At 32.0% G+C, this 21085-nt stretch overlaps 1 protein-coding gene across 1 annotated transcript in view; it reads left to right on the top strand.

Moving 5' to 3' along the window:
- Window positions 1-12430: 12430 nt before the first annotated feature.
- LOC126735319 (oxidative stress-induced growth inhibitor 1-like) overlaps window positions 12431-21085 on the top strand; it is an 84750-nt gene continuing 76095 nt past the window's right edge. The window contains exon 1 of the mRNA XM_050439275.1: window positions 12431-12642. The gene's annotated coding sequence lies outside the window, so the exon portion shown is untranslated. The remainder of the gene's footprint in view (window positions 12643-21085) is intronic.

Genomic DNA, 21085 nt, shown 5'->3' with positions numbered 1-21085 from the left:
TCATGAAGCTTCAAGCCGCAAGATTATTTACATATTTGTTTATTTTTGGAGCTAATATTAATTCAGAGTAAAAAACATATATAATGTATTACGTGTTCCAAAAGATAGATCAATATGATAAGAATATATGGATAATATACTGTTTGATGTATTTAATTATAAGATATTCATATCATTAACTGGCCCCCAAACGGCTTGCTCCGGGGGCGTTGACCATCCGCCCCAGTCCCTAATTACTTACATAATTCGAGCCTTTTAACATAATTGTCATTTATAGTCTTAATGGTCATCTGACAGAAAAAATGTCTAAGTTATTTCAAATGATTCCGGTCCAAACATGTAACGAATATTGTTCTTAATAATTAAATTGAACTGAATTTTTTATGCCTCAAGTACATTTTTATATTTAAGTACCTATTAATGGACTTATATTTAGTTAAAAACGAAAACGATATCTTTCGTCCTCAAATGTTTAAAATACGCATAAAAATAAAATTTATATTTAGTTTATTTGTTATATTTATTATTACAATAATAAAATTAATAACTGATGTTAAAGCGTTTATGTCGAACCAAACTGGAGGTGTGTTCTATCACAATCTTACATCATATTCGTTACTATGCTCGTAACGTTGATTTCAACTTTGAACGGGCTATTTTTAGATCCGTTATTTACTGCAGCAGAATCCAGATAATGTTTCATTGTACATAAATAACACTTTTTAACTACCCTTAGGGAAATATCAAGGTTTTTGAATAAGGGGATAGTTTTAATCTATCTATGTAAACTACATATATTCAGATTTTTATAAAAAAAAATTATAATCCTGTAGGATTCCAGAGTCGTGCGTTGTTAAAGTAATAAACGTTAATAAGAACAAAAATATATTTTATTTCAAAAATATGTTAGATAAATTACATATTTTATTGGGTGGCCCTTTATCTTTTATCTAAACATTACTACAGTAAATCAGCTACTAGTATCAAAGAATTAAAAAAAAATAAATGTGATTTTTTTTTAAGCTGCATCCTAACCACCAAAATGAATGCTATATAAATTTTTAAACTTTACAGCAAAACTTTGTTGCTTATTAATTATTGGTGGAAGAAAATTAAATAAATTAGAGACTTCTTTTACTGGATTGTAGAAAGCTACATTTGTTCTTACATATCACATATCCAAGATATACTATATCTTCACAGTAGCTAAGGTTGCGCTGATGTATTTGATTTGAATAAATTAAATTACTGTTGGTTTTTTAAAGACCGTTTATAATTTTAAAGCCTAAGCCTTTTTAAGCTTTATTGTTTGATATAATAAATTCTCAGTATGAGTGCATATATATTCTACTGGTATGTTAAAAAAGCTTTTTAGTCTTTTAGTATTTTACCTTTTCAAAATGTGTAACACAGCTGCCCCACACAGGAAATAGATATCTGAGAATTGATAAAACATAAATATTTTGTATTTTACGTTCAAACTTAGGATATGTTTACATCTGTAAATGGCTCTATTTATCGGGTAATAAGCTTTTCCTTGATATGATTTATATGTGCATTCCAAGTTAAATTATTATCGATAATAAATTACTAACTATCTCTGTGTTTACATTGTTTATTTTATTATTCATATTATTTACAATTTGGTGTTTTTTTACTTTAATATCATATACTTAGTTTTGTCAATATGAAGTTTTAAATTGTTGTTAAGCAGCCACTTATAATACTTCTCCAAATCTTTATTAACAGTTTATTATAGTAATACTATACCTGTAAACCAGGCATCTTCAAACTCAACACAAACAATGAATAAAAAAGTGGCCCCAGGATCGAGCCTTGAAGTACTTCACAAGAATTCCTAAGTACTGAACTTTTATGATTGCCAATTATTACATAGGGGAACTAGGGGCAAGACGGGATCATAGTAAGATGGGGTACCCCGATTATATCAAAACCTAAAAGTGTGTGACCACCTTTATTGCCTAGAGTCACATGTCTGGACAATACCCGCGCTCAGTGCATCCGAGACATTCGTTCGGTGCGCGTCTGCTCGAGTTATAGCCAATTTACCATTTTGACCTTCGTTGATCTTATTTTATGGCATATTATATCGCTTGCTATAAAGTGTGCAGGAAGTTCAACTGAAACTTATTATTCCTACTGCAGTGTACCTGTATAGAAGCATCTTTTCATCTTTTCAAAAAAAATTTGTTGGTTATATTCTCCTATAAAAGGTAAGAAAATACCTTTTAAAAAACACTTGCTTTGGGGTAAAATGGGATACATTATTTGAGGCAAGATGGGGTATCCATATATTTCATCCATATATTTTTTCATGAAAAATTCAACGGAAAAAATTGATTAGTTAAATATTGGTCAATGAAAATATTATTTTATTTGCAGCAGAATGGTTTGCAATTATAAAAAGAAAACAACGAGTGGAGAGTGGTTCAAGGAAAGCATGAAAGAAGCGATTGAAAAAGTTTTGACCAAAGAAATGGGTTATCGTAAAGCTGCGTCGTAATACTCTGTGCCACAAACAGCGTTGGAGAGACATGTCAACGCTATTAAAACTAAAGGTGAAATGAAATTGGATTTACCTTTAGGGCCAATTACAACTGTTTTCACTGAAAAGGAAGAAAATCAATTGGTCGGATATTTAAAAGAAATGGAAGCAAGATTATTTGGACTTAATGAGCATAATGGAACTGAGAAGTTTAGCATACCAACTGGCCGTCAAAAATGGCAAGAAACATAGATTTAATGAAACAGCCAAACTCGCCGGTGTTGACTGGGAGGATTCTTCAAGGATTTTTAAAACGTCACAATGATTTATCTATAAGAAAGCCTGAGGCAACCTCAGTTGCTAGGGCTATGGGCTTTAATAAAATTTCCGTCGCAAAATTTGATAAGCTTTTGGGTGATGTTTTAGATAACTATAAACTAGGACCAGATAGGATTTATAACTGTGATGAAATGGGAGTCTCTTCGGTTTCAAAAACAAAGTCAAAGATAATTTCACGCAAGGGTAGGAAGCAAGTTGGGTCGCTATCCTCAGCTGAACGAGGACAAACAGTTACGGTCGAGATTTGGGTTAGCGCAGCAGGGAATTATATGCCTTCGGTGCTAATCTTTCCTCGGAAACGGATGAAAGCCGAACTAATGAATAACTCGGCACCAGAAACAACTTTTCATTGCAATGCCACTGGATGGATGACAACAGACCTATTTGTCTCATGGTTCAAAGCTTTCGTCCAATTCAGTGGAGCAACTAAAGACAACCCGCTGGCGTATTTACATACTATACTACAGCACAGAGCACCCTAGAACTCGGCGGTTCTGCACCGCAGTATAATATGTAGTTGAAAAATGCGCTTATTTATCACTACATACTATACTAGACTACAGAGCATTAGAAAGAAAAATGTTTTTATGTGATTTGTTTGGTGCTGTAAAATTGGTAGTAACACATTTAATTATTGTGTAATTATTTATTAATTTAAATAATTACAATTAATATATACAAAATCATTAGTAAATAATTATTATTTATTTTTTCTGGCGATTTCGATATAAGACAAGATAAAGGATGTTTAAATATTTAATGAATATGATGCGACTGGAAAATTTCAAAACAAATACCTAATGTTGTGAAGGTGTGTACTTTAAAAATTTTAATAGTGGATCTTGGGTTTTTAAAGGTACGTAAATACGTACACGTAAAACGTAATTTCTTTAGTCCATTCCTAAATTTGGTTTAATTTTAAAATATAGGTTTCGCTTCAAAATGTACAGATTTATATTTTTTATCATTAATCTGTTTGTATGGATAATACGGTGGGATAAACTTTTCTAAAATAGCGAAAAAATGCCCTTATGTTGGTAAAAATTTTGAACGTAGCCACACATTGAACCACAAAATAGTAATAGTGCAAAAGTTGATTTATATTATTCTGCAATTCATATAAATTAAAAACTAGATTAAAAACTCCTTCAGTGGTTAAGCTTGACTACGTTAGGTATTCTTCTGAAGTTTGCTTTACATTTTTTTGCAATTTCAGAAAAGTTTGCAAACTGTTTAGAATTAGAAGGTGCACCAAGTAAGGATACGACTATAGAGAGAGAAGAGATTATTTTATTAGATTCATTTTAATAGAAAAATAAAACAGATTTATAGGCATTAAACAAATATTTATTAAAAATAAATACAGGTATTTGACGTAAAATAAAAATAAAATATCTCAGTCTACGAAACTTTATGTTAGTATCTTAACTTTATTATCTAATTAGTTGTATTAGTATCTAAATTAGTATTTTATTATAGTTAGTTAGCCTAAAATAAACTTTTTAATAATATTTGGCGTTATGGCTATTGCAGTCCTTAGCTTGATTCAGTGACCTTGGAACCTTACGTCTTCGGATGATTTATTTATTTTTTGCTGGCCTTCCTGCCTGAATTCTTTTTGATCCAGATGTCATTCCAGATCTTTGCGATCTTCTACTTGTGGACGTAAGCTGTACTTTAATTATTTTTCCACGACAAATATTCTTCATTCTATATATATTTGTTGCTTCAGGAGTCGAGTCTCTTTTAACTATCTGTACGAGATTTGAAAAATTTTGACCTAATTATTCTACCGCAACTTCTTTTCTCTTAAGTAGATTATCTGAATCTAAAGATGATGAAGGCAAATTTGAAACCATATCTTGTTGAAAAAACGTAAGTGTGTCATCTTTTTCTTTACTGTTATCTTCATTTGTGATCACTTCTATGTTAGAAGTATCCATCATATCTTTAAAAAACATGTCATCAATATTTTCCTTTTTTTATATAAATAATTATCTTTTTGTTATGAATACTAGGTATCATCTCTTTTATTTTTTTTTATATAAAATAGACCTACTAAATTATGGAATGATTTCTTACGGCTTTTTCTTACTGATTAACAGTGGTGTTTGTATAAACGCCTTAAGTTTGGTAATATTGTCTGTAGGTAGGTAACATGTCAAATCTATGGTAGATAATATTAGGTAGATGAGTAAAATAAAAAGAAAATAACACACCTTCAAAATATTGTTTTTAAATTTGAAAGTAGCATTGAATTCATTAAGTATTTTAACACGCCTCATCTTGTATATTAAAATCACCAACAAAAATGAAACGAAAACCAATAATAATTACCAAACACATTTATTCACTCTGTTACTACCAATTTTACAGCACCAAATAAATCACATAAAAACAATTTTTCTTTCTAATGCTCTGTAGCGTAGTATAGTATGTAGTGATAAATAAGCGCATTTCTCAACTACATATTATACTGCGGTGCAGAGCCGCCGAGTTCTATGGTGCTCTTTGCTGTAGTATAGTATGTAAATACGCAACCCGGTGCTACTTTTACTCGACGGCCACTCTATACACACAAAGAACATCGAACTTATAGACGTTGCTAGAGAAAATGGTTTGATTATAATCTGCTTCCCACCTCACTGCACTCATCGGCTTCAGCCGTTGGATGTTTCTTTTATGAAGCCTTTGAGTGTATATTATGACCAAGCTGCAACAGCATGGCTTAGATCTAATCCAGGTAGAGTTATTATGTTACTATGTCTACAGCGATTAACGGATTTCGGAAATGCGGCATATGGCCATTCAACTCTGAGAACTTTACAGATGCCGATTTTCTTGCTGCAGAAACAACAAACATAGGCCTAACGGAGGATGAGCAAGTTCCTCAATCACAAGCAAATGTAAATAAAGATGGTCTTCCCTCTATTATCCATGAAAAAAGTCAGCCAAACTTAACTAAGAATGTAATTCCGGTTGCTATTCCTAGTAATCACTCAACCATAGGTTCTAGTGATGATGTTCAGCCATCTACCAGCTATCAGGGCCATACAGATCATCATCTCACATCTCCCGGCTGCCAAAGCTCAGATGATGAAGATAATTGCCCTTTGAGTAAGCTTGCCACTTTATCTCATAGTCCGTTACATAAAACTCCAGAGGCAAGTGGGTCGCCACCTAAAAGAGTTTGCTCGAATTTTACAGAAAATGTTTGCCGTGACTCAAGTACCAGCTTTGAAAACTGTACTCCAGCTCAGATAATACCTGTTCCTACTGTAGAAATAAAAGCCAGAAAAAATAATTGCCGTCGAGGCAAGACAGCCATCCTTACGTCAACGCCATATAAAAGAGAACTTGAAGATCTAAAAACTTCTAGTTCCGAAGGAAAAAAAAGCAAAAAGTGGTATAAAAAGAAAACACAAGTCAAAAATAAGACTAAAGGAACAAATGGTGCTTCAGAGAATACAGCCGAAGACGACACCGAATGTTTATACTGTGGTGACAGGTATGTGGGGTCCACTGAAGGATGGATAGCTTGTCAAATATGTCAAAAGTGGTCCCACAATTCTTGCGCCGGAGTAGAAGAAGATGACTGTTTAGATATCCGTCATATATGTGATGTTTGTAAATAAACTCGTTACCCCCATCTTACCCCGAGGGCTGTCCCATCTTACCCCGGGCACGGGGCAAGATGGGATGCCAATGAAACATGGAGAAAAACGGGACGCTAAGCATTTATATCAATAAAAATTTAACATTACAATAAAAAAATAACATTTATTCTAAAATCTCTTTCATTAACATCCATAACTGTATTGGCATAAAAACAATTAACTTAATTTACACCAAAAAACAAAAAAAACACAACTTTCTTTACAAAGGAAAAATCCCATCTTACCCCGGGCACGAAATGAAATGAAAGAGATTTTAGAATAAACGTTATTTTTTTATCGTAATGTTACATTTTTATTGATATAAATGCTTAGCGTCCCGTTTTTCTCCATGTTCCCCTACTGATCCCTATCGCACAAATAAGATTCTAAAAGCTTTAACATTACACTTCGAAACCCCATGCTTTCCAACTTTCTAAGTAATTTTATTTACCCCGCTATCTAAATGTGTGGTGGTAATTGTTCATTTGTACTTTAGATCTAGATTTATGAATGCTCTAGAACTAGATTATGAATACTTTAATAGTTTTTAACTCAGCTGGATACTTTCCCGTTTCAAAGGACAAATTAATCAATTTCACCAGAATATTAACTAGAGCATCACATTAGGTTTAGATTAAAACATTTATTTCAGCCTCATCTATAACGAATAAGAAAAAAATTGCTTCTTCAAAAACTTTAGGAAATACAAAATTATCTGTGACGTCAGTTGTTCTAATTTTTTTTCTTTCATAATATTTGCCGGATATTTATAAAATATATATTTAGAGAGTTTACAATTTCTTTAGTGTCGGCGATAATTCTATCATTTATCTTTAACTGTTGACAGTAATCTGTTATTACTGTCAAACCAATTTATTATTATTATTATTATTATTATTATTATTTTCGAGCATTATTGCCTAGTCTGTCCCAGTTAGTTTGAAAGTAATTATTTTTTAATTTCTTTAAAATTTTTTAAAGAAATTATTATTTGGATATTTCTGAGGCATAACAAAAGCTTGCTTTTTCTCTTTTAGCAGTTTTAATAATTTATGAATGACCCGATTATTGTTTTGACGAAATTTTTTTTATATGGAGCTGATATTTTTGAAACACTAATTATCCTAGCAAGATCTTCAAACGAATAAATTGATATTTCTAAAATTTTACTTGAAAAGTTGTTTTTGAAGTTTCCAACATTTAGAAATGTTTTTTCAACAATCATTTTTGGTTTATATTTGGTGATTTTTTCTTATTTCCACATTCAACTCTATGGTCTGACAAGGGACAATCCACCACCCAAACATTACACCTGTCCTTCAAGGACACAGAACATACAGTGGTGGCCAAAAGTATGGAAACTTTAAACTTTTTCAAAAAATGCAGAAAATATCGCAATGTGAAAACTCTCAAAAATATAAATAAATAGCTTATCAGCAAATAAAGAAATTCCAATGGAGGTAAAGCAAAAGAATGTTGTTTATTAGTTTTGATGAAAGAGGAGTTATTTCTCTGTGGTCAAATGTATGGAAACCTTTAAAAAATCATAAAATTGTTTACTACAAGCTGTTTAACGGTACAATTTTGTTTGAGTGAAGACAGGCATCATGCCTAAGTGTAAATACTTATCTAGTGATTTAAAAAGTAAAATAGTTGAACTATACCAGAAGGGTTATAAACAAATTGAAATAAGTAAAAATTTTAACATTTTAAAAGGCACTGTTTCAAAAATAATGAAAAAATTTGAAGAGAGAGGAAATGTTTCGGTAGCCCACAAGCAAGGAAGACCAAGAAAGTTGTCCAAAAGGGCTATGAAGGTAATGAAAAGAATATCGATGAACGACCCAAAGAAAACTTATATAGATATTTCTGGAGAAATGAGTGAAATGGGGATTTCTGTGTCTGCTCGCACGGTAAGGAGAAAGCTAAATGAAGTGGGGCATTTTGGAAGAGTTGCCGTAAAGAAATCACTAATATCGAAGAAAAATAGAAAGGATCGCTTGAAATTTGCACGAGATCATCTTACCTGGTCTCACCAAAATTGGAATACTGTATTGTTTAGTGACGAAAGTAAGTTTCAGTTATTTGGGAGTGACCGGAGACGTTATGTCCGGCGACCAAAAGGTACAAGGTACAGCCACAAATACCAAATGCCTACGGTAAAACATGGTGGTGGAAGCGTAATGGTGTGGGGTTGTTTCTCCCGATCAGTGTTGGCCCCCTGGTTAAAATTGATGGAATAATGGACCGTTTTCTATACAAAGACATATTGGAGAACAACATGTTGCCTTATGCTGAGGAGGAAATACCATTGAGATAGTTGTTTCAGCAAGACAACGACCCTAAACACAGATCTGAATCCCATAGAGAATTTATGGGATCATTTGGACAGGAAGATTCGAAACCATTCGATTTCAAACAAGGCTCAACTGTGGGAAATACTCCAAACTGAGTGGGCTGCCATTTCCAGTGAAGACTGTGCAAGACTTGTCCATTCTATGCCACGAAGATGTAGAGAAGTAATAAATTCGGAGGAATATGCCACAAAATATTAGCAGATTTTGATTTAGATGTAATTTATATAAATAACTTTCTTCAGTTTCCAAACTTTTGGCCAAGAAAATATTAATTTTATTTCATTTTCTTTTTATAATACATATAATTTCAAATTAATATGTTAAGTTAGGTAATATATTATATATACTTTATCACAATATGAGTAACTTTATTATAGTTCCTGGTTTCTTAAAAAAAAATAAAAATTAAAAAAGTTTCCATACTTTTGGCCACCACTGTATAATAATTCTGATCAATTATTGACACTAGTTGCATTTCGCACCTCTTCAGTGTGTCCCAGGATGAGCGAATTTATACGTAAAAATGAAAAAATGTTATAGTTGAAATTTGACCGTTTATCATCCATCAGCCCTGCTTGATTAAAAAATAAAATTTGGCATATTTTTATTTTTTTAAATCTATGGATTTTTGGAATTGAGGCGTGTTTTACAAAAACCGCACATGTCCAATATCAACGAAATTGAGCTAGTGGCACCATCTAGTTTAAAAATATGATGTTTTTAGTATCCTAAAATAAAATTCTACAAAAACGGCACAAGTACTAAGATAGAGCTAATTGAAAATTTGATAATTCTGCAAAAAACAACATGTCCATTGTTTTTCCACCAAATACAGCACTAGTCCGTGCGATAGGACATGTGTGCTTTTTGTCGTAAAATCTCGCTGAAGCGCTCGAATTATTAGTCAGTTTGTTATTGTTTTGTCTATAAACCAGACGTGTTCTTGTGATTTTTGACTGGAGGTTAGAATTTGCGTTTTCTTGCTCAAAAATTATACTTAAAAAAATGCAAGATCGTGAAGAAGTGTTAACTAATTGGCCTACAAAAGAGCCAAAGAAAATAAAGAAGGAGACAGTGATCAAAGAGTTAAAAGTTCGTGGTGAAGAGCACATAAATCACAAGGGCAAACGTGTTTTAGCGCGTAAAACTGGCGAAGCATGCAGGTATGTTAGAGGGTATATTTTTTAAGTGTGGGTTTTTGCAATAAAAAAAATATTTTTTTATAGTTGCAAAAATTCCTGTTTTTCCAAAGTTGCTGAAGAAAAAATAATTGCCATTCTTACCCAGTTTAATAATATGACTGACAAAAATAATCAAGATTCTCATTTAACTGGTCTCATATAAATGAACCATATTATTAGAAGACGGCCCCGATCTGAAATAAATAAAAAAACTCACGATGCTAGTTATACTTACAAAATAAGGGTGGACGAATCTGAAATAAAAGTGTGTAAGAAAGCTTTTCTCAGCCTATATGGCATTAAAGATGCTCGTTTAAGGCGAATTCGAGATTCCCTTATGACTACTGGAGCTTCTGCCAACGACAAAAGAGGAATACATGGAAATAGGCCAACAAAAACTTCAGATCACATTACAGGACTTATTAAAATCCATAAAAAAATTATTTTCCGCTAGACGCTCGCATTATTCACCTCGTAAAAATCCAAACTGTTCCTATTTACCAGAATCTCTTACGTTAAGGGATATGCGTAGAATGTTCCTACAAAGTTATAATATAAACATACCATATAAAAGATACTGGAAAGTATTTAAGACATATTTTAACATTAAATTTGGATTTCCAAGATCTGGCACTTGTTCAGAATTTGACAAACTTGCTCAGCAACTAAACCGTACAGATATTAGCATAGATGAACGAAATAGATTAGAATTAGAAAAGAAGATACACCTTCGTAAAGCTTAAGCTTTTTGACCTAAAATGAAAATTTAAAATCAAAGCAAAAGCTGGAGAAGTAATGTGTATTAGTTTTGATTTTATACAAAATTTGCCCCTTCCTCACATACCATCTAACCCTGTTTTTTATAGCCGTCAACTTTGGTATAATGTTTTTGGTATACATGACCTTGGAACTGATAATGTTTGGATGTACACTTATCTTGAAAATGAAGCCAAAAAGGGTGCCAATGAAGTCACTTCGATGTTACTGCATTTCCTTAAAAACCACATCCATAACCGCAGTTTGGTTTTTTTTAGTGACGGTTGCTCAGGGCAAAATAAAAATTACGTAATGGCTCATTTTTTGTACACCTTGGTCAATATTCTAAAAATCGTTGATTCAGTAGAATACATATTTCCAATGAGGGGTCATTCCTTTTTGCCAAACGATTTGGATTTTGCCCTGAGAAAAAGAAAAGACGCCTGGAGAAAGCCTAGAGACCAGAGGATTGGGATAATATCATTTTAAATGCCAAAATGAAACCTAACCAAATTAATTTGATAAAAATGAAGCAATACGATTTTTTTGATATAAAAACTGCGACCTGCTTTTTCCTAAAAACTCCAAAGCCAGCTATCAACATTAAAAAATTAGGATTATGAAAATAACTAACCAAACATTTTTACTAAAGGATTCATACAGTGGCCCATTCAGAAGCAGTATTGTGGGCAAAGCTAATTTATCATGCAACATCCAACTGGAAAGGCTTTACAAGGAACCTCTTCCGTTTGCTTCAAATAAAGCTGAGAATTTAAGATCACTGTTACCGTTACTACGTCTTGTAGCTAATAAAAACTAATATGAATGTATTCTGGATAATACTTACCCTGATAACATGGACATTAATGAAGAAGATAATAGTAGTGGATGTGAAGATTAATTTACTACAAACTATTAAACTAATCCTTGTTTAGAATTTATTTTATGTTTAAATTTGTTAAATAAAACGTACGTTTTTTCTTATTTAACTTTTTTTTCTTGCAAAAACAACTTATGTCCAACAGTTTTTAAAAATTTTTGACTAACATATTAGAATTATTTTTTTTTTAAACAAGAATTAAATATATTAGCTTAATATACGCTGTAATTAATAAAAAAATATGAAGAAATGAATTTGTTTTAAAACAAAATGTTTTTTTCATTTCCTGAAAATTTTGGATTTTGGACATATGTGTTTTTTGTAAAACACGCCTCAATTTTTAATTATTAATCTATGGACATTTCGATTTAGGGTAAAGTCATACTGAACACCCATTGGAGGATGTCTATCTGGTTTAAAACTTAGCATACATATATTTTTTGTAATTCCTTTATCAAAAATCCAAATAATCACAAAAATATTAAAAAACCAATAATTCAATACAATTGTAGCTAATATACATATCGCTTGGTATAATTTAGAAAAAAATCCAATTTTTATGTGGTTATTACTAATGGCAACTACAATAATATAAACTCCTTGAACTTCAAGAATAGCGAAACTCAACCTCGACTAGCGAATTCAGACACTAAGTGACGTCTAGATCCACAGACTGGTTTATTCCAATCTGCCTGATTTTTTTTTTGCGCTATACTACCGCGTGTGTCATACATAAATAATCAACCGCTTTATTTTATTCAGTATTCGTTTCTACGCGAGTCTGTCGAGATCGTGAGGCCGCAGGACGTCTATCGATCGTGAAGGCATCGATTTCCTTACGCCTTTATTTACCGGCACGATTTTCTTAATTTCATATAGTGAGTCTGTTTTGTTTGTGTACGTTGTGAGTGACAGTTTTTAGCAGTCACTTCTTGTTACGTTGATTAGTGGAATTTTTGAAATTTTGGTAAGCCCTTACAGTAATAAACTGATTATTATATACGTAGGCACTATTTATTATAGTAAAAACCAAAATTTTAACTAGGTACACTTACTAAAAAACAAAATAATGTTACCTACCCCACAGGTCCTTCAAATTCTATTTAGGTTTTGTGACTTTTATCTTTGCCTATTGTAGGTATGCAATAAAATGATTATACACTATAAACATATTCCGTGTATCATGGTGAATGGCAAATTAAAATTTGATTGTAGGCTTCTAGAATTTTTATACATTTAAAGTGATTGTCATGGTGAAAAACATTTTTGTAATTATTTTGCATATGCTCTCAAGCTACTTATTATATTTCTCTATATTATATGTATGTACATACATACCATAGGGTGATAGATATTGATGTTAAGGCAAAGGCTGTTGGTGTTAATTCATTTAAGGGTACTATAAGGGATATCTATACCAATTTTTACCTTTGCTTTATTTAAATCTTTCAGTGCCTGGATATTTAAAGAGCCAATTGTCAGAAAAAATTTTTGTTTAGTAGATCATCAGTGTATCAATGTGTATCATCTTCTGTACCAAAAAAAATTTCTATTAAATAAAGCTATTTTCAAAACATGGCAATGCAAAAACTCTCCATTATTAATTTTCTGCAAGGAAATTTTGCAGTGCCAAAATTTACAAACTTATTATGTAAAAGTCTGCAATTATTAATATAAATTAATGATAAATTCTGGTATTTACCTAGAATGCCTTATAATTTAATTTCCTATTGTTCAATGTATACAGGATATCCAGTCTAAAATGACAGTGTGCATTCTAATATGGGCTATTGAAAACCGTTAAAGATACAGGATGGATCAAATGGGAAAAAAGTTACGCAATCTAATGCCTATAAATAATCCGTCATCTACGTTCATCTTGGAATAGCACGGGATACCTATACAGAGAAATAAAGCAAGTGTTAAAGAAAGGAAGTTTTATAAAATCCTTTATATCTTATTTATTATAATATTATAAAATATTATAAATATTTAAATTTATATAAAATATTTGGTCTATAGTATTATATCTAATTATTTAATTAGGTAGCGTTATTTAAAAATCGGAAAGTACCTAAAGTTAGTAAGAATATAATTGAGGAATTTGCAGCTATAGAATCAAACAAAAATTATTGTATATAACGTTCTATTTTGCTGGATCAACCTAAGGATTATTTGCTAGGATGTCCATTAGAAGTATTTGGTCATCTTCCTGATTAAATCTGACCTTACTTCTGGTTTTGAATTGTCAAGACACTGGAATTTATATTTGGGTTGGTCATGGTCATTGTTATGCAAAGTAAAAAAACAAATTTATTTTTACTGCTTCAGACGAAAGGAGACTAAATAAACTTGAATTACTAATTATTATTTGACAATAATTTAACAAGATTAATGCGCACGCGTTTCTCTATGTTTATGGCTATGTTTATCGTCCGTAAGATAGCGGAAGGTGTCGGTAAGGATATACGATAAATGACACTTCAAATGTCATACATGTCCATTAGTGGTTACCGGTGATATTTTTCCATGGTTTCGACAACTGTCTATTAATTTCACTGTTGCAAAATGAATAACTCTTTAAATTATGAGAAATACGATATGTTGGCGTACTTTATTCTCTGTCGTCGAAATGAAGCTAAAGAAATGTATTTAAATAAAGATCCAGAAAAACGACAACCTGGTAGAGCTATGTTTAGGCGTCTTAACGTTAGTAACTTTAGAATCTTGTAGGTTACGGAAGTTTTGCTAAGATGAAAAAAAACAATATTTCAAACAATATTCATTTTTTTCAAAAAATTCATAATGTAAATCGTGGTTAAAACGCCTCGTGGATCGTACGTCTTTATGTCAAATTAAAGCCTGAAAATTGAAAGCCCTAAAGGTGTTGCATGATAGTATTTTAAAGACGAATAGTATTTTAAAGCGTCATAAACATCTGCCGGGGACTCAAAAAAATTGCAATAGTTTATTCAAAAAAATAACCAGATATCAAACTTTCATTGAAAGTCCTTTGGTAAGATGAGAAACAATTTGCTAATTGTGGACTACGTATTTATTCGTAAAAATACCGTTTACTGGTCAGATGAAAATCCACGGCTAATTCGTCAAGTTATAGGTACCAAGTTGGGTTTGGATTTAACGTCTGGTTAGCTATTGTGGGTACCTACGTAACTGGGCCTTTTTTTAAATAAGATCCTAAATTCCGAGAGATTTTTGAACCTCTTACAAACTAACATAGCAGAAGCACTTATGGAAATTCTAGTACCAATTTCCAATAAGACGGCGCTCCGCCACATAATGCGTGTATTATCACAGAATTTTTAAATAACGAATTTCCTAACAATTAGATAGGAACACGCTGTTATAGAACCTGTTTGTTGAAGCTGTTGACAGAATTACGTCAAAAATGATTAGAAAATCCTGTAATGCAGTCAAGAGACGATGTCTGTTGTGTTGCTTCATTTAAACACTTTAATCCTAAAATGGTACTTGTTCGTTTAATTAATCGAAATATGCCTGCTACCAGGAAATTTTAATTTTGTTAATTTTTATTATTTATTTTGACATAAGCATGTATAACATGCTTAGCTCATGCAAATAAGCAGAATAAGGTTGAAGAGTATATCTAAAGGAGAATTTGAAAATGCAAAAATTCGCTATGGCGACTATTCAACCCTTTTTTTCATGTATATCCGTTGCTGTTCCGACTTCAAAGAAGTAGATAAGAGATTAGTTAGAGGCACTTGATTGCACTTTTTTCTCATTTGATCCACTCTGTATTTTTACCGGTTTCCAATATCCTCATGTACAGGGTGTTCCATTTTCATATGATTTATGGGGTTTATAGGGAGATGCGATTTTCGCGATACCGTACTATTTTTTAATGAGACTAAATACACACTAATCAAATTTGCCATAGCTATCTTAGTTTTTGTGCTATAGAGTTATTTTGAAAAAAAAATTCATTTTCAGTCATCCTCTGTAACTCTGTTATTGTCAGACATATTAAAAAAATAAAAACTGGTATTTTGTTTGTATTGTTCAAAATGCAGAACGTTATGTCTCCTAGAAGTTTCACAAAGTTTATAATTGTTTTTAATAGCATTTTCCAAAATAAATTATTGTCTTTGCAATTCTGCAAAAGAAGTTTCTTTTTTCCAGTGTTGTTCCTTACATGGAGTTTTTGCTTCTGCCCAATGTATGTTGTGGCCGTTACACCAAGCGTGTTCTGCAATTCCTGATCTGGAAATTTCTCCTCTTCAGGTTCACTTTTGGTGTTCCTTTTTCCTAATTTCCAACGGTCCTTTTTTGTCTCGCCAATGTATGAGTCCCCGCATTCACAGGATATTTGATCTATAGAGTTTTTGGTGTTCATTAGGCTTTCTGGTCTTTGAGCGATTCTCCTGATTTTCTGCGAAGTTCCCTGATGTACGAGATCGTGAAAAAAGATTTAGTTATTAGAAAATGTATAGGTAGGATAAGACAAAATTAGGAAAAAAAAAATAAATAATAAAGGAACCAAATATGGACATATGTAGAGAATATCAACAACACTTAGAGACAAATGACGACATAATAAACCATCAACATAATCAGAATATATAGTTCGACTCAAAGCAGTAGCTAAAATCATCCGCTAAAATCTGACACTAAAATATCATTAAATAAATAAAAAACAATGATATAATCCTAAATACTCACCTGAAATAAAAAATACTGGAAATTAAAGTGAAATTGACATAATCGTTTTAGCGTGCGTCATAAAAATAAATCTGTTGGGGTTAAATCCGGAGACCTATCAGGCCACGAAACGGAACTGATTCTCCTAATCTACGGATCACGGAGTAAAAAAGAGCATTTACAAGTATTAGATCATAGGAATATATTAGGTATTTGTAGGGGAATTAACATATTTGCTCTTTTTGATATGTTATATATTCAAGAAGAATAGGAAAATATCCGTTTAGAAACTCTCGATATATTAGTTTATCTAATTTTTCTTTAATAACATATAATGACTACATCTGCTTCGACTTATTACTTATTATTCTCAGCAGTGACAGTCAGGCTCGCCGTTTTCTTCTCTTTTAAGAAAAAAGAGTAAAAACGTAAAAAGAAACTCGAGATATAGCATTTCCTTCTAAAAAAAGGTCAGCATACAGTGCCACCCCATTATCTACACTCCTTTGACATTCATCGTAAAATGATACCCTCTTAACTTTTTCTGGAAAAGAAAAACATTCCATATTTTGTACATGGTCCCAAAGTGGTTACTGGACGAAACTTTATAGGTGCTGGCCTTAAGGCATCAAGGGTATAGAGCAGATTTAATATTCATTCATCAGAAATGTATTAAAATAATAAAGGGTTCTTGTAATAATGTACAGGAATAACGGTAACGAGTTGATTATGTGATAAAAAATTTACGGTAAATATTTGAAATTGTATCATACATTCTTTAACTTCTTCGTATATAGCGGAGTAAAAACCGGCTCGAATTCTTGCGTTTTTTTTTCGAGGTATAACCAGATAAGTCCTATACTAAATTATTGGGAATATTACTGGGCATCTGAAACCGAGTTCTACAACATCGCTAGGCTGTCCCGATTTTTTATATATTGAAAAAACTTCAAGAATCGCGATAATTTAGATACTCAACTTTTTGACACATAACTCGCTCTATCTTAAAAACCGCTCTAGCTACTAAAATGATTTTTTTTTAAATTTTTAAACGCTTTTCTTTGCGCACATATTGCAATAGAAAAAATTGAGGTAGTGTTTTCTTTTGTTATTCAAAAAATTTAAAAAATGTGCTGGTCACCGTTTATGGAGATACTTTTTTCAGCAATCGAAAAACTTTTTAATTTAAAGGAATTTTACCATATAGTCTGCGAAGAAAATGTAACAGACACATTAAAAAAGTTTTTAAAAGAAACTGCAACCATTTATCTCTAATAGATTGTAAGTTATCGATTTTTAAATTCGGAGCTCAAATCGCAAGTGATAGCGCGCCAACTGAAAAGGGATTTATTCCACTCACCGCGGGTTGTAGTCACAGACAATTTCTTCTTTTTACTGACTGTACTTTATTGTACTGTACTTAATTTAACTGCACTTTTTACTACTGTAACAGTCTGTTCAGTTTACTGTAGTACGTTTCTGTCTGACGTGCCGGTTAGTGATTTCGATGTAATGCGATTTTAATTAGGATTTGGATTAAATAAAAGGCAGAAAATAGGGTTGACAAGGGAAACAAATTCTAAGAAAACGAAAAAAAAATAGTCGGAGTGGCGTTCTGAGGATAAATTGAAATGAGGGTAGTTCTTATGAACGGTTTGCTCCCATATGCACTTGCTGCATGTAAAACTTTTCTCCATAAATAAAAGGCACTCGTTACATTAGTTTTTTACTTTCCAAAATTTAGTACATTTCCGACTCCGAATCAGATATTTCATTTTCAAAATTCATTTTATTGCTGCACGATTTGCATTTGCATTAGCAGCAACATTTCAAGCCATGTGTTACACAAACACATCGGGTGGTGCAGCCTCTGTCGGAACAGCAAATTGATAGAGCACTTCGAAGATTTTCCGGTACAGGTTCTTTCGTGGTTAATATAGGAGTCCAATATTTGGGGTACTTGTACAGGTTTTTCTACAGGCAACATGAAATTTAAGTTTAATTCTACCATCCAAAATCTCCTTTTTCATTTCCAATAACTTTTTCTACTACTAATTCTAGAAGTCGGTGCCGTGTGCGACTTATTATTTTACACTATTATTTTATTATCGACAGAGCCATACCAAACTGCTTTGAATTTATTAAGAGCTTTATTGTGTAATTTTATGATGAGGCCAATATTATATGTGATCCAAGGGCTTCTTTTTTTCTCTAAGCATCTAATGCTAAAGCATGGTTGTCAAACGAAAAATTATCTTATTCTCTATCTTACTCTACCTTCTCATTAGCATTATCCAATTCATTATCCATTCTATTTTTATATGATGTTATAGATCCCCGGTGTTGTGGTTTTCCAAATCGTTTTTTAATTGATTTATTGTAGGTACTATATTAAAATACTATATAATTCTTAGCACGATTGGCGAAGCATGTCATTAAGATAAATATTAGTTTTCGTCGCGGTCGATGCACATTAATCTTTTTCATTTGATTATAACGTCGTGACCGAATGGCGATATCCTTAGCCAGCCTTAGTGAGGCCAGTTCAAGTCTGAATATTTATTATTTTATTTTACTTATTGATTTAACAACGGCCAGGGCCTTAGAACATTGAAAGGCTAGAATTACCATTGCCATGGAACTATGGGCAGTTTGTTTGCTTGCAACATCTCTGAAGCAATGATGCCAAAATCTTATGTAGAAATGACAGAAAAACACTTCATAATATCATAACAATTAGTTAATAATTTTGACAGGCACAAAACAATGCTACCGTTCCTCTTTAATAAAATATGATAAAATACTCTATAAAGAAGTCAACATTTAAAGTTAAATGAATGCAAATAACGTCCCTATATTAAAGAAAAAGGCAACAAGACCGCAACGCCGCGGCCGCTTGATTGCATTGTTGATTTTTACCGACACAAGAGCTGTATTCGATTCAACGCCGGTTCTGGTTCTGGTTGACAGCATTTTACGCTATTAACAGAATATTTGACGTATTTGGTTACAAATAATGACGTCAACGCATAACCAATACCAAACCACCCGAATGCAATGGTTTTGCTGTTTTTTTTATTGGTTATGGTTCTTGCTATATTTGTGTTCTGTGGGTTCTTGTTTATCTTTTTGCTTCGGTTTGGTGGCGTTTTCTTCAACTTTTCCACTTTTCCCCCGAGAAAAAAAATTAAAATTGCTGGTCAGATTGGGGTACCTTCCTTTATAACGCTATATATCTTAGACTCTAGAAGATTGTAGCAGATATTTCTGTTCAATTAATATAGGTACTTAGGTAGTATTACTTAATAGTACTTAGGCTACATCTATTAATGTTCTCTGATTATTACTAATCCTCTTTTATAATATAGTAGGTATGCAGTAAGATTTTACCAGCCCTGCAAGTGTAAGAGACCTTAATCGACATGCGGTGTAGTGTATAAGTACATGATCATTGAAGTGGGTATTGTTGGTCTTTAAATCTTTTTTGGTACATATCCTTCACAGTATTAATTCATGGACATGGGATCCCCTAGAAAAAAAATGAAGATTGCTCTATTGGGCTATCTTCTTAAAGATTGTAGCACTGATAGTTCATTTAATTTCTACAATAAGAACTTACAGACGCTACAAGAGATTTTGCTACCTTTGTTGACATTAAAGTGGCTATTAATCACAAGCCTATACAGAGAAAATCATACAATAATACCAGATTTTGATCAGAAATGGATACAATTATACCTAGAAACAGATTTCTCTAGATTATTTAGAATGTGTCGAAACAGTTTCTATCAATTGGTATCTATTGTGGGACATGTTGAAAGAGTATCCTTTGGCAGAGACAATAAACTTATTAGAGGAGCAACAAGGGCACAAAAACAATACAATTATAAGCATAGTGCTACAAGAGTATGCATTGAACATGTATTCGGTCTTTTAAAAAGTCGTTGGCGAATACTAAAATATATTAATGTGAATTCAATAGAGAGAGCAGTCAAAATAATTATTTTTTGTTGTGTCTTGCACAATTTCTACAAATTAATCAAACCAGATGTATTCAGAGCAATTTTATTTTAAAAGCTTGGCAGAGCACTTTCGGCGTATGAGCCATCATCAGTGCTAATTGTCAGTTAAGCCCAGAAGTTTACCATAGTGGGAACACATTTGATATTACTAAAATTATACATAACATTTAGACACACTTAAGTTATGTACGCTTGTTATCACTTCGGTTTATCGAAACCAGAACCAGCGTTCACTCGAATATAGCTATGGAATCATTACCAGTGACGTCGTCAAACAATATTTACATTCGTTAATAATAGATTATGCTTTAAATTTTTAACAATATTACTATATATGGATTCTTTATACGTTTTTTTAATGTACTTCATTAGAGTAAAGGTACCTATCTAAATAAAAGCGTTTTTATGGAAATAGAATATTTTGTAACTATTATAGATTTCTTAATAAGTTTTTATTATTCAACGTTTATGATGACAGTATCATGATGTTATGACAGTATCGATATTATTATAATTGTGAAAAGATCGGCTTGAATCACCTTTTTTCTATTGTGCGGCACAAATGGTAGAAGTTTGTACCAGCGTAACAGTTCACAAAAACAATCAAATGAGACCTTTTTCCTTTTTTAACTAAGATATATCTATTTCTACTTTTAATTTTTGTATATATATGAATATATAGCTGAAAATTTGAAAAACTTCTTT

The sequence above is a fragment of the Anthonomus grandis genome, chromosome 4 (genome assembly GCF_022605725.1).
Source record: "Anthonomus grandis grandis chromosome 4, icAntGran1.3, whole genome shotgun sequence".
NCBI classification, from domain to species: Eukaryota; Metazoa; Arthropoda; class Insecta; order Coleoptera; family Curculionidae; genus Anthonomus; species Anthonomus grandis.
The sequence above is the reverse complement of the archived record's forward strand: the minus strand, read 5'-3'. Positions and strand labels throughout refer to the sequence as shown.